The sequence below is a fragment of the Haliotis rubra genome, unplaced genomic scaffold, assembly GCF_003918875.1.
Source record: "Haliotis rubra isolate DU_JTF1 unplaced genomic scaffold, ASM391887v1 Scf383, whole genome shotgun sequence".
Lineage (NCBI taxonomy): Eukaryota > Metazoa > Mollusca > Gastropoda > Lepetellida > Haliotidae > Haliotis > Haliotis rubra.
Window position 1 is genome coordinate 899,103 of NW_025767061.1, and position 16,465 is coordinate 915,567.

Sequence of the window (16,465 nt, forward strand, 5' to 3'; positions counted from 1 at the left end):
AGGCAATGTTTATTTGGAGGATGTGTATTCAAAGGATTTTCTCTATGTACTAGAGGCGGTGGGGTAGCCTAGTGGTTGAAGCGTTCGCTCGTCACGCCGAAGATCCGGGTTCGATTCCCCACATGGGCACAATATGTGAAGCCCATTTCTGGTGTCCCCGCCGTGATATTGCTGGAATATTGCTAAAAGCTGCGTTAAACCATACTCACTCACTCTATGTACTAATGTGAGGCATTTGTAACGTACACAACTTGTTAATAAAATATCGAAGGAATCTGGCATTCGATTTCACATAGAATGGAAAGTGAACAGACAAAGAGTTGCAATTGTTGAAATGTGTTATATATAATTTTTATAACACTGACTGTACTGAATTGCATTTCAATTGAAACTCGTATTCACCCACTGTTTAAGCGACTGTTCAATGATAACACATGACCTATGTTTCTGTTAATGTTTAACATTCCAGGACGGACAAATATCATATGATTATGTTACAAGGCTGCCGTTATGGATATATTCGGACTTTTCTAATCGATTTGATATCCAACCTCATGATGTAGAAATGATGGGGAAATATCAGCTACGCAGAAGTCATAAGTTATGTATGACAATGCATTGCATTTCCTACAAATCATGCTTATAAGTTTATGTTATGTTTTAATATTAGTGATGAAGACAGTGTTCAGACCCACAGAAGGAGACGCATTGGTTAGTGTCTGGGTCAGGTTGACATCAGGTAACATGAGGAGCTGTCGCAGTGGATCAGATTGCCAATTACAGTTCGCCACTACATTAATGATCACAAAGGAGCTGGCAGTTATTGTTTTTAGGGATTAGGTTTCTATTCTGGGTCCAAGGGACTGCCAGTTCAGAGAAAATGATTGAGTGAGAAATTAATTAAACTCGAAGCCTTTCACTTGCTGATACGCGTTCACATTTCTTCACAAAGGTTCAATTGATATCTAATTTTGCGCGGACTTTAACTAGTGAACGCTAGCATCGTTGACCCGAAGCTGCAGCAACCTACGTAAATACTTCGAGTTATCTAAAATTCGACTTGACAGCAAAATGACGCCCGAATAAAGAATACTAAATGACAAAGCTTTTCATGTATGTATGCATTTATGCATGCTATACAATGCAATGCACTCAGACATGTTGCAGCTACGGCGGCTTGTAGTTAATCGCGGCTGTACCAGACTGTCGGGCAACGTCGACACGACATCAGCCACGCCACCGTGCCTGGCCACCCATCCATTAAATCGTCCCATTCACGGGCTGCTAATATCAAATCCTATCCTGAAATCTATACGATCGAAATGATAGTAATGATGTCACCGAGCAGGTCCAAAATGTTCAAACTCATCTAACGAGAATCAAGTCAATGGAGATATCCTATTCGCATTTCTAGCTATTTTTTCAAAGCGCGTCGTGTCTTTGAATGGTTAGTAATATTTATGACTTTGAGATGCGTCCAAATTTATCAATACATTGCCATGATCATATTTTTAAAATGTAGATAAAATCTATATGAATAAAAAATGCTTTACAGCACATGTAATAAGATAACTACCATAATGACACTGCTCCCATAACTCTACATTCAAAGGACAAATACCTTGCTGTCAGTACTTCACTGCACACGTATATACTTGCTACATGTTATACATTACCTTACAGCTAACCTATTCTGTGAAATAGACTTTAAAAAAGACAAGCTATATCATAGATACCTACAAGCTTAAGATGATATATGGAATGTATTGAAAATGCATTTATGTCCCTCAACGTACATAAACATTCATACATCCTTACATGTTTGTGTTTATTTTCATTGAATCCATACATATACTGTTGTCATGCGAGGTGAAAGTACGCAGATAATGTCTCTACGGAACATTTGATCATTACTGTGATGCCCGTGTATAAACGTGCTCTGTAATTACAGAAACTGTATTTTGTAGGTCCAACCAAGTCTAATCATTTAACCGGATTAAACCTTTTCCCTCCTTTTTGTGAAACATGACGAATATATGATATTGTTTGATTTGGATAAATTTAATTAAACTTCTTATGTTGAGTACCACTGACAATAGTCCCTTTTAAATCTGAATACGCCTTAGATTATGTTTGGTGCTGGTACATGTTTTCGAGGTATGATGTAACCTAGATGACCTTCATCTCGGTGAACCTGCAGCTCCTAATATGATAAAGGAATATTGAGAGATGTATCGAAATGGCTCCAGTCAGTCTGTTAAAGCCTAATCGATTCTGATGCTGGTTGTCTAACAGAAGGGCAGACGTATGAGGACCGTGTCCCAAATGTCTTTGTACAGAGATATATAATTGCTTTTGCGCCTTTGAGTGCGGAAGCCAATCAAAAGTGCTACATTAGATTATTCCCGATTTGAGATTGTCTGGCCGTCTTTTTCAACCATTGGCACTTTTTCGATGAAGAACACACACTGGAATCGAATATGATTCTTTTTGCAGCTACGTTTGTTTGTGTGTGTGGGAATAAATGCCCATTACTATATTGGTAAACGTACAACGTTTTAAAAAAGCAGCCATCATGTAAATTCCCTTTGAATGTTTCAGAAAGTAGAACATGTTGTAGGTCTGGACGTTCTTGCACGATGCTACCCGTGAAGATCCGGGTAGGAATTGATCTTTGGAAACCCATGCTTGTCGTAAGAGGCGACAAACGGGATCGGGGGTCAGGCTCGCTGACTTGGTTGTCACATGTCATCGTATCCCAATTGCGTAGATTGATGCTCATGCTGTTGATCACTGGATTGTCTGGTCCAGACTTGATTATTTACATACCGCCGCAGTATAGCATTGCTGAGTGCGGCGTAAAACTAAACTCACCCACTCACTTGCACGATGCAATGTTAGCGCTAGATCTGTGTTTAAGTGTGATAGATAGGGGCGGTGGGGTAGCCTAGTGGTTAAAGCGTTGGCTCGTCACGCCGAAGACCCGGATTCGAATCCCCACATGGGTAAATGAGTGAAGCCCAGTTCTGGTGTCCCCGCCGTTGATATTGCTGGAATATTGCTAAAGCGGCGTAAAACCAAACTCAGTCAGTCAGTTAAATATGATAGTTACAATAGTAGTTCGTTTTCAACAGGGAAGGCCAGGTGTACTTATTTAATGAGAGATTCGGAGCAGGATGAGGATATTCCTTAGATAATAATCCCCAGCTAGGATATATATTTATATATGTGTCTTACATCATAAGAAATAGTGAAGTGCAGTATATATGTTCCCGTATTCTAATCTAAAAGGAGAAATGCATAATTATCCATGCATTCACGTATTCATTGTAGCGTTCATCTTATCGACGACGATATGAGCATCTTGTCGACTGAGCAATAATCCATCATTCAACTTGAGTATACTACCAAAAAAAGAAACGCATAGGACAGAAATCGTTGCGAAAATGTTGTATTTTCAAACGTGTATAACTCGTCCACAAATGGCCTTTAGTACATGAGTTTTTACACCAGTTTAGAAAAAGGTAATGTCTATACAACCAAGTGGATACTTTTAGATAACGGAGACGTTGAGCGCGATGGTTACGACGTAGCACGGGTCCCGACGTCGGGTCTCCTGGCTCTCAGACCAATCTCTTTAAACCTGTTCCGTACAGTTTGACCGGATATCCTCCGAATTCCAGGCACCCTGGCTGCTGTGCTCTCACCCGTGGCAGTACGATCACGCAAATGTAGTACCCGGATGTACCGATCTTGGGCTGCAGTAGTGACTCGAGGTCTGCCTGTACGGGGATGGTCATTTGTTATACCTGTTTGGTTGTAAAGAGCTGCAAGCCGTGATATCGTGCGACTAACATTTAGACGCCTGACAACAGAAGATTGGTAATCTCCAGCGTGAATTCTTTCAATGGCGATGTTCCGTGTCGCAGCGTCAAGACGTGGCGCAGTAATTTGACCTTGAAACTCCTTAAAAACGAATGCCAATTTCCGAAAGTAATCTGGATTTTTATAGCCAGACAGTGCATGCTCTTTGCTGTACAATTTAAACTGGAAGGTGATTTCTGATGCGTTGAGGCGATGCCTTTTTAATCCTTGTAAGAAATCTCATCAAAATAAACATTTTCAGGTAAAGTCGATTTTTTTACTTGTGCAATTGTGTAAAATCATGTTATCAACACTTTTGTTACATATTTTGACGATTGTTTGAACACAATAGGTAATTAAGAGATTTAAAAATACAAATTGCCTATGCGTTTCTTTTGGGGATAGTATATTTATCACACAAACCTATGGCATGAAAACGTGTATGTAAAACCCAGTGACATAAGTAAACAAACTGACAAACGGAAATTGTGTATATTGTGTATCTAGACTTTATACTATATATACTATACTCTCCCCAAAGAAACGCATATAGGAATTTCAACTGTATTTTTATGTTTATTTTGAAACATCTTGTAGGCTTTATGAGTCAATGAAATATAGCGAAATTGCACACTGGGAATGCAGACTTATTCGTCTTTGGCATCAACTCGAGGAAAGTCAGTTTGAGTGTCACATGGAGATGTGTGGTGGCGCTGAAGTCAATACCTCGTGTGACCACCGTGGGCATCGAGAACTGCACGGCATCGCCTCGGCATCGAATGAATAAGTCTCAGAATCTCGTGTTGCCCAATCGCAGCCCAATCTGCCTGTAGTGCCTGTGCGAGTTGCTGAAGTGTCTGGGGCTGAGGGTTACGGCGTCGCACCCGTCTGTCCAGGGCATCCCACAGATGTTCGATCGGGTTTAAGTCCGGTGATCTTGAGGGCCAGGGGAGCACATTGATGTTGTGGTTCTGGAGGAAGTCTCTAGTGTGACGTGCTGTGTGGGGCCTGGCATTGTCCTGTTGAAACAACTCCCTCTGGCGATCAATGATTGGAAGGAGGTGTGGACGTAGAATTTCGTCACAGTACCGTTGAGCTGTCAGGTTGCCCTGGATCATCACCAAATCACTTCTCCTACGGCAGGTGATCGTTCCCCACATCATAACACTTCCCCGGCCGAATCTGTCCACCTTGGGAACGCAAGCGTCGGCGAAACGTTCACGTCGACGTCTGTACACCCGCATTCTTCCATCGCGTCGTTCCAATAGAAATCGTGATTCATCACTGAACCAGATTCTACGCCAATTCGGTAGGTTCCAGGCCTGAACGTTGGTGCACCACTGAACTCGATGTTGAAGATATTGTTGTCGAAGCACAGGGCCAAAATAAGGTCTTCTCGCACGTAAACCAGCCTCTCTCAACCTGTTCCTGCCGGTCTGTGCAGAAAGCCTCCTCAATCCGGGTATTTGTCGAGCGGTACTGGTCGCCGTAGCTGTTCGATGACACGGGTGATGTACCCGGATGTAGCGATCCTGCGCCGCAGTGGTCGCTCGAGGTCGCCCACTACGAGGGGCATCTGCTACTGCATTCTGCCGGCGATATCTCTCCCAGAGCCGTGAAATGGTGCTTTGGTGAACATTCATGCGTCGGGCAACTGCACGTTGAGACTGGCCAGCTTCAAGCAAACCAATGGCGATATGACGGTTGGCTTCACTTAGACGTGGCATTTTGCGTTTGTCAACAATATTCCAAATGCAGTGAATAATCGACAGACAGCGATCAACCTTTTATACCCATCATTGAGACTATCTGATCCCCAACTTTCACATGCATTGCATGTGAATTGTGTATTCTGTGACACTACACGCCGAAATTGAAAAGCATGCTGTTAAATACGGGTATTTTACGGATGGTGCGTTTTGTTGTGATGTTTCAAAACATAAACACCATAGGACTCATAAACAGAGCAAAACCTTTTGTAAAATGAATCACGTTTTAATTCATTGCTACATGAAATTGCTATTTCCATGATGCGTTTCTGTTTTGGGAGAGTATATATATAACGTCAGTGCCAACGAATACCAAGTCTTGACTCTTAACAGACTCTCTTTGATGTTAGGGGAAAATAACTATGAAAATTATATGAATGCATCACTAAAAACAGTGATGACACCAGGTGTTCGCGAACGGTAAACATGCCTTGCTCTAATGATAGCAAACGAGGGATTCACTGACTACTTGGATCATTCTGATGTTGTTAGTGATACAATGTTAGTGGTCTATAGGGATACCAGATGGTTACATATTGATGGTGCTGATGTTGTTAGTGATACAGTGTTAATGGTATTGTCTATAGGGATACCAAGTGGTTACATATTGATGGTGCTTATGTTGAAGGTGACTGGTACATATACCTCTGTAAATAACATGATCAAATTCTTTTCGAACTAGACTAATTCGGCATACTCATTAGGTCTGCCGAATATTTGCAAACATACGTTTATCAAAAATCCCCGAGAGAAAGTCAAACCATCCATTGTCATAATAATGCATTCAGGCATATTTGTTGTGGATTTCATAAATATATGCATGCACACACGCATTCGAGTAAATACACACAAATGTGAAACACGTATGTTGTCTTTTCTTTTTGAAATAGAAAACACCGACTTCTTCTGATAATCGGTAGTTTGCCTTACCAACAAAGCCAAAAATTCCACCAGCGGGGTTGATGAGCAATACAAAGAACCAACGAGTTGATATACTTGACACAGCATGATGGCAAGTCCATAAACACTACGGATCTATTTGAACAAAATGATTCCTTAGGATTGCAACGAACATTGCTAACTTCTGGATGAAGGGTTCTGTATTCAAACATTTTGCAAACTTGACCATGTTTGCCGAATCCTAACAGTATGTGTCAATTCATTCATTATATAACCCTTATTGGTAAGCGATTTGCAACGGAACATGTAGTAAGAGTTGTCACCTCGTTTACGTGTACCACCTAATGTACAAAGACAGCTTTCAAGAGGTATCCAAGTACCTTCCCTTCCATCCATTTATACTGACAATTCATAGTTACAAGAGCTGAAGAAAAGTGAAGTTTGGGAAATATTCGAGGCAGTAATAATTAATTTGTCAAATGAATAGGGAATCTATTAATCTTTTAAAATACTTTTGTAATTTCTTTTTGAAGATTTCACGACACTATCTCTCCATTGCTGGAGATACGGAAGATATCGGAAATTCTCTGTCACGTACCGGGACAGTCCATTGTGATGAATCCTCTGTTGTATCTGTCCTGAAACATATGGTCCATGATTCAGTTATTCATGCATCTCATGTAGTGATAGATGATAGAAGCGATTCAGAATCTCCTGATCTTTCATTCGAGGACTCTTTGTTGATGTTTCAGGCATATGGATGGATATTCTTTAGGTTTGAATTCTTTACAAGTCCATACATTGTTCCATACATTGCAGTTGTGTACGTACCCACAGATATGTTGTACTATCGGCGTCGAGGTAATGGTGGCCGAAATATATGCGAGGGTCAGAAAATTGTGACTTTTATCAGCAACAAAAGCATATCATAGGTACATTTCCGAAAAAGGTAAGAAAGGAAGTTCAGCAAATTCTTAAACACAAACTACATCTATGTGATCGACTTTATATCATAATATAAAGTTATAAAATATATAAAAATCACAAAATAAAGTTTAAAAGCAAGAAGAAATACAATGTCCGAAATCCCTTTGATGTTTGTGATGTGGATGTTTGGAACAAATATAGAATATTGGTGGATGTTTATTGCTATTTGACTTGATTACATCTGTTGTTATTGGAGAAAGATATATAAAACTGGCGATTTCTTCAGATTTGCAAATGCAGCATTAAGAAACTATTTAGATCTAGTTTTCCTCTCATATATCAAATGCCAATATCTCTGTCTATTTGCAATCTTTGAATTGTCAATGATGAGGGAATTAACACCTGAATAAACCTCCAGCATTTTACATTTCACTGACTTCAAGTGTCTACATCCTGTTTACATTGACAATGATCACATGATTACAATAGATATTAAATGTCATTAGATCGTATATCCAGTATGTTTTGGGTTAATATCTCGAATCTAAAATGTCAAATCCACTCAGACAAATCAATAATGCTATTCTTTTTCCTCCAGTGATATCTTCATTGCACAATGTCATAATATTATAACTAATAAGTTTACTTGTTGTTTTTGTAAAGAGTTGTGCATACATTTCCTTACACATGGGTGACTTTTAAGCAATCATTATCGGCATAATTTGTAAATATTTTAGAACACAACATGTAAATATATCTAACTAATAGTGTTTCAGTTGCCTTGATGTCATGAGAAATATTATGTGAATGTAACAATATATTAATGAGCACTTTTTAGATCAAAGTTGCAACATCCCGACTAAATAATAGTCTCAATACGACGTCTTGAAGTCTGTTTTAACAAAACTAGCAGGATACTGAAAGGGTTAAAAGGTAACCAGACACCATAGACATGTCACTAATACAAGGAGAACTACACATGTGAAATACAGTTAGTCTGTGAACGTAGGAAACACAATGTCATGGTCATTAGAAGTTGTTTCATGTATGCTTGTATATATGTGTTCAAGTTTCTACCATATTTTTTCAGGGCCCCAATATCAAAACATTGTCAATAATAGATCAATCAATGATGCTAAAATGTGTTACCCAGTTTATAAAAGGAACACGGCGACATAATGTGAGTTTTCATTATGTCAGTGATGTGATTTTACTTACTGAATGTTATTTTCTGGCGTAGAATTCCCTGGCCATACATAGGTTTTCGTGACGTTTTTCTAAACGCCTTCCTTTGTGTCAGTTCATGGTATAGCTGCTGACAGAAGATATGGTGTTTTTCTAAACGAAAAATCACTTATGTGCTTATCTATGTTAATTAGCAGAAATAAATCATTGGGGTTTTGCATTGAAACATGCATCTACGAATAGTTTTAACGTGGCTCTAAGTGCACATGGCCATACCGGACCGGCTGCAACACGTTGGAGCGCTGCTTATGTCATTTCAAAAGCGTTATAACAATAGGAAATTATACAACCAACGTTGATACTGATGGAGATGCTTTTTATGGCGACTTTTGATTTCGCAATTCTGAAAAGAATTTAGTTCTTTTAGTTCCCATGTATGATATGTACATGTATGTGATTTCAATTAAGGTGGATGAGGAATATGAGAAAATATGTTATTGTGTCCCTTGTTTGTAAGCACCTTCAGCTGTCAGATCTACTGTCATCGCATCATATTCCGGCTACTACACATTTACATTGCGTAATCCCACATGACGTATTTGATAACCTTTATTAACCTGTCTAGCTCCAATTTTACATACATACGTCATGCGTGTGTTTGGCCTACTTTGATAAAGAGGCAGAAATTACGAACGTTTTACGTTGTATGACATTATATGTATCTTTGTAGAGCATTGCTTATTTAGTTTATTTAGTTGTCGAATTATTGATCCTACATGCATGTTGGGTAAACCTTTATGAAACATCACATCATATAATCATGGCAAAATGGACATACCGCCCAAGGCCTCAGTAATGAGTTTCGTTACTACTAAATACCTTTTCATAACGTCAAATTATTGGCTTCATTTCCAAGATGGGGCTACTTGCCACTGATTACTGGAATGAAGCATGTCATCAGATATCTCCTGTATGTCATTCAAACATATTAAAAACCTGTCTGTACCCAGTTTTGTCTGTGCTTTGTCACCAAATGACACATAGGTGCATGAAAAGCGTTTATTTAGAATATCATTTTAAAAGCATAAAACGGTTCAAAACGAAATATTCTGTCAATGTGTAATTGCAAAGTTTGGTTCTTGTTCAAATCTAATGCTAGTAAAGACATTATAAAAATATGATGAGCAAGAAATGCATAAAAAATTTTGTAATATGCTTATAATTATTTATATATTGTGATGCGGAAGTCACCTACACTCATACAGTATAAACCTGATAAGTAAAATTTCAAGGGACTCGCCAAAATTGTTTACTTATCAGGTATTTTACTTATCCAAACTTATCAAAACCCGGAAATGACAACCATATGCATGTACAATGTACATGTATATGTATTCAGCAGAACAACAGACAACATTTGTAAGTAATATGACATGTTTTATTCCCTAACATTTCATTGCGTTAAGTAATACATTTATAATACAAAGTAATAAAAATCAAACATAATGAAACAAAATATTTTAGCCTAACAGTCTAACTTTTTACTCCACAAAAGATGTCATGAGGGATTGTCTCTTTGTGAAACATTTCTTCATTTCCTTCTCTGTAACGTAGTTGGCCACCATGTTGTATCCTGTCATTACACTGTCTATGTGATGTGGTTTTAGGTCTTCTGTAATAGGTTGCACTCTTTGGCGATTTGTCATCATATACTGGCATAATTGACAATCCTCATCGAATGGACATTGACACTGAGATACATATCACTGACAGGAAGGGTGAGACATTCAGTTTCATCTTACCTACTTTAAATCAGGAAATATACATAAGTGGAATACATAAGAAAAGCAAGATTTATGGATGTCAACTTCTTTATTGTGAATAACACGACGTTTTGGAGTATATGCTTGCTCCTCCATCACCTGATGAAGGAGCAAGCATATATTCCGAAACGTTACAATAAAGAAGTTGACATCCATAGATCTTGCTTTTCTTATCTACTTTAATTTCATTGGTCAATGACGCTTAACAAGTTTCTGTGTCACCCTTCCCAGGAGGGTGACAACTGGGAAAATATTACCCGCTGCCATGGTAACCGCCAAACTCTCCGCCGAGAAGCTGTATCGCTAACAATCGTATGACGTTTTAATATGAAGCATGCAGTGCATGGAGTTCGAAAACCGTTCGATTAGCTGTTTTCGAGTTCACTATGTACACCTTATTTTACCGACTTTCACTGTTTTATTTATACTATTTTATACATTGAATCGTTTGGACACTCAACATAAACATAATTAACCATTTTTATCGCAGTTTTAAGCTTGTCAGAATATGTTTCACTGATTTCACAAATCCAGTCGAGAAACAGACGCCATTTTGTTTACATGTCATAAAGTCGGTAGCGATCTTTAAAATAAAATTAAATGATATTTTGTACATTTAACATGGCGGTAAGATAAATACGTTGTATGCTTCTCCCTCGGGTAATAGGGTCTGAAGTAGGCTTTTTTGTAGCAGTGTCATCCCTCGCCTCCCGGCTCGGGTGACGCTGCTACAAAGAGGCGTACATCAGACCGTATTACCCTCGAGAGAACAAATAAACTTATGGTGTAAGCCGTGGATAGAATAGAATAGAATAGAATAGAATAGAATAGAATAGAATAGAATAGAATAGAATAGAATAGAATAGAATAGAATAGAATAGAATAGAATAGAATAGAATAGAATAATACTTTAATGCCTTTTCAGGAATTTGTGTTACATCAGCAGAGCTACTGACACATTAGAGAGATACCAAACACATTTACATAAATTCTTTGGTTTAGGTATCTTCACATTTGTTTAAGAGAGATATGGTACTTGGAATAAAGGATGTACGGGCTCTCTTAGTTTTCACAATTGGAACTTTGTAGCGGCGGCCTGAAGGGAGGAGGTTGTATTCCGAATTTAAGTAGTGAGTACGGTCAAATATGATTTTGACAGCTTGATTCACGATTTGCCGCTCATATATTGATGATAAACATTCAAATTTGACTCCAGCGATTTTACTTGCAGTGTTAACAATTTTGTCTTTTTTAGATTTGAGATGAACTGAGAGAGACCCGTACCAACAATGGAAGGAAAATGTTAAGATACTCTGAATAAATGCTGCATAAAAAGATGACATCACAGATGGGTTAACATTAAAAGATCTCAGTTTACGCATGAGATGAAGACGTTGTTGACACTTTTTGTATAGGGCTTCAGTGTTAGAGTTCCAGTTCAGCTTAGAGTCAATGAAGGTTCCCAGATACTTATACTCCGACACTGTGTCAACACATTCACCGTTGATTATCACTGGAAGCATTTCTGTGGGTTTACTCCGAGAGTCAGTTATCAGTTCCAGTGGTTTTCTGCACACAAATCGTAAAATGATTAATGTCCTCTTTACACAGTTCTTCAGAATCAGTGTCGTTCAGTTTGCCGACAATTGCTGCATCATCTGCGAACTTTACAGTTGAACAGGTTGAATTCGAGCTTGCACAATCATTAGTGTAGAGGGTGAAAAGAACAGGAGATATTACACAGCCTTGTGGTGCACCAGTGTTGGTGGTCCGTTTACTCGATACAGCCCTGTTAACTTTCACGTACTGCTGTCTGTCCACAAGAAAGTTTTCGATCCACTTGATGAGGTATGAGTTAACGCCCATGTCTAACAGTTTCTGTATCATGATATGTGGCTGGATAGTGTTGAACGCAGATGAAAAGTCAACGAAGAGGATCCTGATGTATGACTTAGGTGTACATAAGATAAGATAAGAGGTTGTGAAAACGTATCGACTACTAACAGTTCATAAGTTTATTTTTCTGTTGTTTAACGCCGCACTCAGCAATATCCGAGCCATATGGCGGCGGTATGTAAATAATCGAGTCTGGACCAGACAATCCAGTGATCAACAACATGTGCATCGATCTACACAATTGGGATAGGATTACTCGTGTCAAAAAGTCAGCGACCCTGACCACATCCACGCGATCCCGTTAGTCGCCTCTCACGACAAGCATGGGTTGCTAAAGACCAATTCTAACCAGGATCTTCACGGGTTTCATACGAAATATGTTGATACGTATCATTATGTAGGTGAAGGAAAGACTAATTAACATTTAAAAGCGTTTCATGAAACTTTCATAGTAGGATCACACTGTAGGTTTGAATATGTACATTCAATGCACTAATCAACAAGGTATCTTGATTAGCGTTCTGAATTAAGGGGATAAAACTATTAAAAGTATGATGTGTAGGAGTGGGATATCTCCATTAAAACGTCCGCTTTTACAGGCAGTCACACTCATGTCGCTATATTAGCGCAATAATCAAAGCAATGTTTATCTCCATTTCACCTCAGTTTAATATATACTATTCACACTTTGCTAAGGATCAAATCATGGATTCAACAGAAAACTATGATGTGGGAACAAATTCGGTTTAAATATCTACAATAGTAAGCTTATTGTAAGCATGGATCCTAGTTTTCAGTATGTCACTGCACCTTGTGGATCCCATACCTGCTATTGACAGGTGTTGTTAATTTCTCAATGACCCGTTCCATGATTTGCAAAATGGTTGATTGGTGCATGAAAACCACTTTTATAGTTACTCATGTATCAAGTGCTTAAGGTTAGATTAAAGTGACTGTTTGCCTAAAGAGGGGTTACCATATTATTATTTACCCAGTTTTAAATGTATACAATTTCAAATTATAAATCTACGTTTAAATAAAGTTGTGAATATTTTGTGATCCTTAACAAAGTGTGAGTAGGTTCATGTGCATAGTTTCAAACCTAAAGGTCTGCTTCATGTGCAGTGATCTTGAGTAGTATAGTTCTAAATGATTCATGCGGATGATTTTTACCAGTTTTGATAGCCATAAGAGGGATATAATGCTAACAAATCGTAACCAAGTAAATCGCCAATAAATAGGGTGATCACCGGATCCTGACACATCCACTGGAAGCAACTCCGGCACTGAGCGAACCGTGCACCCTGTATCCTTTCAATGAGTCACACCGGTATGATACTTAGTTTGATGTACCCAAACAGAAGTATTTACAGGTGGTAATAATAAACGGCTGTACCATGTAAGGAAGGATACAATCAGGTGATGGTTCAAACCTGGAGATTACCTGGGACTGGGATTACCTTTCGCAGAAATTATATTATCATTCTTGTAAACGAGTGATCGATTTTAACACTTACCAAACCCGCATTGGAATTATTGCATGTATTCATGGCTATCGTTCACAGAAGAGATACATGAAACACTTATGATAACCAAGAATCCTAATATTATTATCGTTAATGCTTTGCCACATTCACGTTTAGCTGCTTAATATCAGTACCGTTTAATACCCCCGTGAAGTTGTATAAATATCAGGAAAACGCTAAACTTTTCCCAGCTTCAGATGGGATGCCATTAATATGATAACTATTGACAATTTAACCCGGCATATTAGAATAATGAACGTTGCACGTTAGTTCAATGTCTAATTAGGTCATGGCAACGTCACAAACAATAAAAAATGATAGGACATGGGGCCGGAAGCGGCACTAAATATGGTTTCTTTATTGACACGGAACTGAACATTGGACCAGACATAAACTGACAGAGGAAGGTAGGGTAGTCCAGTGGGTAAATCGTTCGCTCATCACACCGATCGTCCGGGTTCGATTCCCCACATGGTAACAATGTGTGAAGCCCATTTCTGGTGTCCCCAGCCATGATATTGCCAGAATATTGCTAAATTCGGTGGTAACTTTAACTCAGTTACTCACTCATGTTGGAGCAAGACGTAGAACTAAAACGTCTTGATAAAACAACAAAATAGTGACGTTGTTATCGATGAAACGTTTCATATCTTCACGTAAAGGAGTATGTTTAATACAGCAGTCGTCATAACGAAGCCTCCCTGGGTGTCTGTGTTATGTCAGCATTAACAGCTCGGCATCCTCATCGTCAATGCAGGATTAAACGTCATCCAGTTTTGATTGATGAAACGTGCCAACCCTATTTTATACTGCGCGGCCTTAATTCCAGCTGAACGATGGTCAACCCACGTTATACATACGTCCTCCAAATACACCGTCCTGCAATAATTAATTGCAAAACGCATATACCATAATGATATATCTGTATATTTCGAGATAAGAAATATGATAATATTACTCCCTTTTAAGAACCTTGACGTGTGTCGTAGATCCATGTATGGTATAACCAGTGTTTAACCTTATACAGATATAAACCTGAGATAGAAGTGGAGTTGTGTCTTTTATTGTACACGCCAATGAAACGCTAAATTTATTGCGCTGCTGGGAAGGAATTGTGTCGTTCCTGCTCCGTTTCAGCGCTTGGAGATTACGGCTGATGAGGTTGACCTTTATCCAAGGAAACATTGGATGAATTTAACGTATTAGCGTCAGACTATGCGAACAGTTTTAGTCCTTTTATAAGGATATAATGTCAAGATTTTATTTGACAAATGGTCATGCAATTCCACGAATAGAGTCCCGAGTTAATCCGAACATAAATCGAATTTCAGCGTCTTATCTCTATCACTTGTTTCACATATTTGCAAAGACAGCTGTTTATGGAGTTGTGTCGTGGTTGGCCAAATGCTAAGAAACCAAGAGAGGGATTTTAAGAAGAGCTTTTTTTTATAAATGTATAAAAAGGCTGAAATGTGAATACAAGTATGAACAAATTGGCATGTGTCTAGTTACTAACAGCGTCACGACATGACATCTTTTAGCTCCCATGGTATACGTAGTATACCAGTATTCACTGACAAATAACAATTTCTTCATATATATCTAATCAATTCCGTTTCTACGAATTCCGCATATATACAGCCGCGATGGATGTGTTCTTAAAGTCAAATCAAATGACAGGGTCATGGAGAGTCATCAATCTAGAGCTGTCGTTTCGTGAGATGTTACTTCAATTCATGTCTCTAAAATTATTTTTGAACATCAGTCTTCATTGATGACTTTCGTACGGACGTCAACCAATCGGATTTTCAGCTAACGAGAAAGAATGGGTTCTTTTTAAAGAGTAATGTGAAATTGATATTTTCCGATTTCGTTATGAAAGCACAGACAGTAAATCAGATTATCTGACGTTATATTGCAGTCTCGCGGGCGCACTGTGGCTGATTGAGCGGAGAATTTAATCACTCCTCTTCAGTTATACGTCCTTCGCCAGGAAAGGACAATCGTTAGACTACCATTGAAATTCAATTAATCACACACTGACAATAAGTTTGCACTGAATAAAAACATACTTGTCAGAAAGCCGTTTAACGAGGACGGGACAATAGAAACTGTAAATACTTTAACTGCTGTTGGGTGTTGAGTGAATGTGGTTTTACGTCGCCTCTAGCAATGTTCCAGCAATATGACTGCTGGGGACACCAGAAATGTGCTTCAGTCAATGAACCCATGCTGGGACTCGAACGCGTTACAGACCAGGCTACATCACCACCCTTTACAGACATAACCTCTTTTATAGGTTGTTTCCCCCCACCTAACCTAAAAGTGAAGGAGGCCACAGAAACCGGCTCATTAAGATACATCCTTAAAGATTCCGAGTGACAAAAGTTGGGTAGATATCCTAACGACACACATTGATATCGGAGGTACTGTCGACTTGTACCATCTTGCCGATTTTAAGATAAGTAATTACCATTGTATGTATCTGATGCCACCCGTGGAGATGGATACGGAAGAGTGTCTAAAATACAACAGTAGAGACATGTTTTGGTATGTTCTTCACACACACTCGACT

General features: G+C 38.7%; 1 protein-coding gene across 1 annotated transcript in view; it reads left to right on the forward strand.

Annotated features, from left to right (window-relative positions):
• The window catches only part of LOC124286455 (calmodulin-A-like), a 54,480-nt gene that overhangs the window by 26,116 nt on the left and 11,899 nt on the right, over nt 1-16,465 (forward strand). The window lies entirely within an intron of this gene.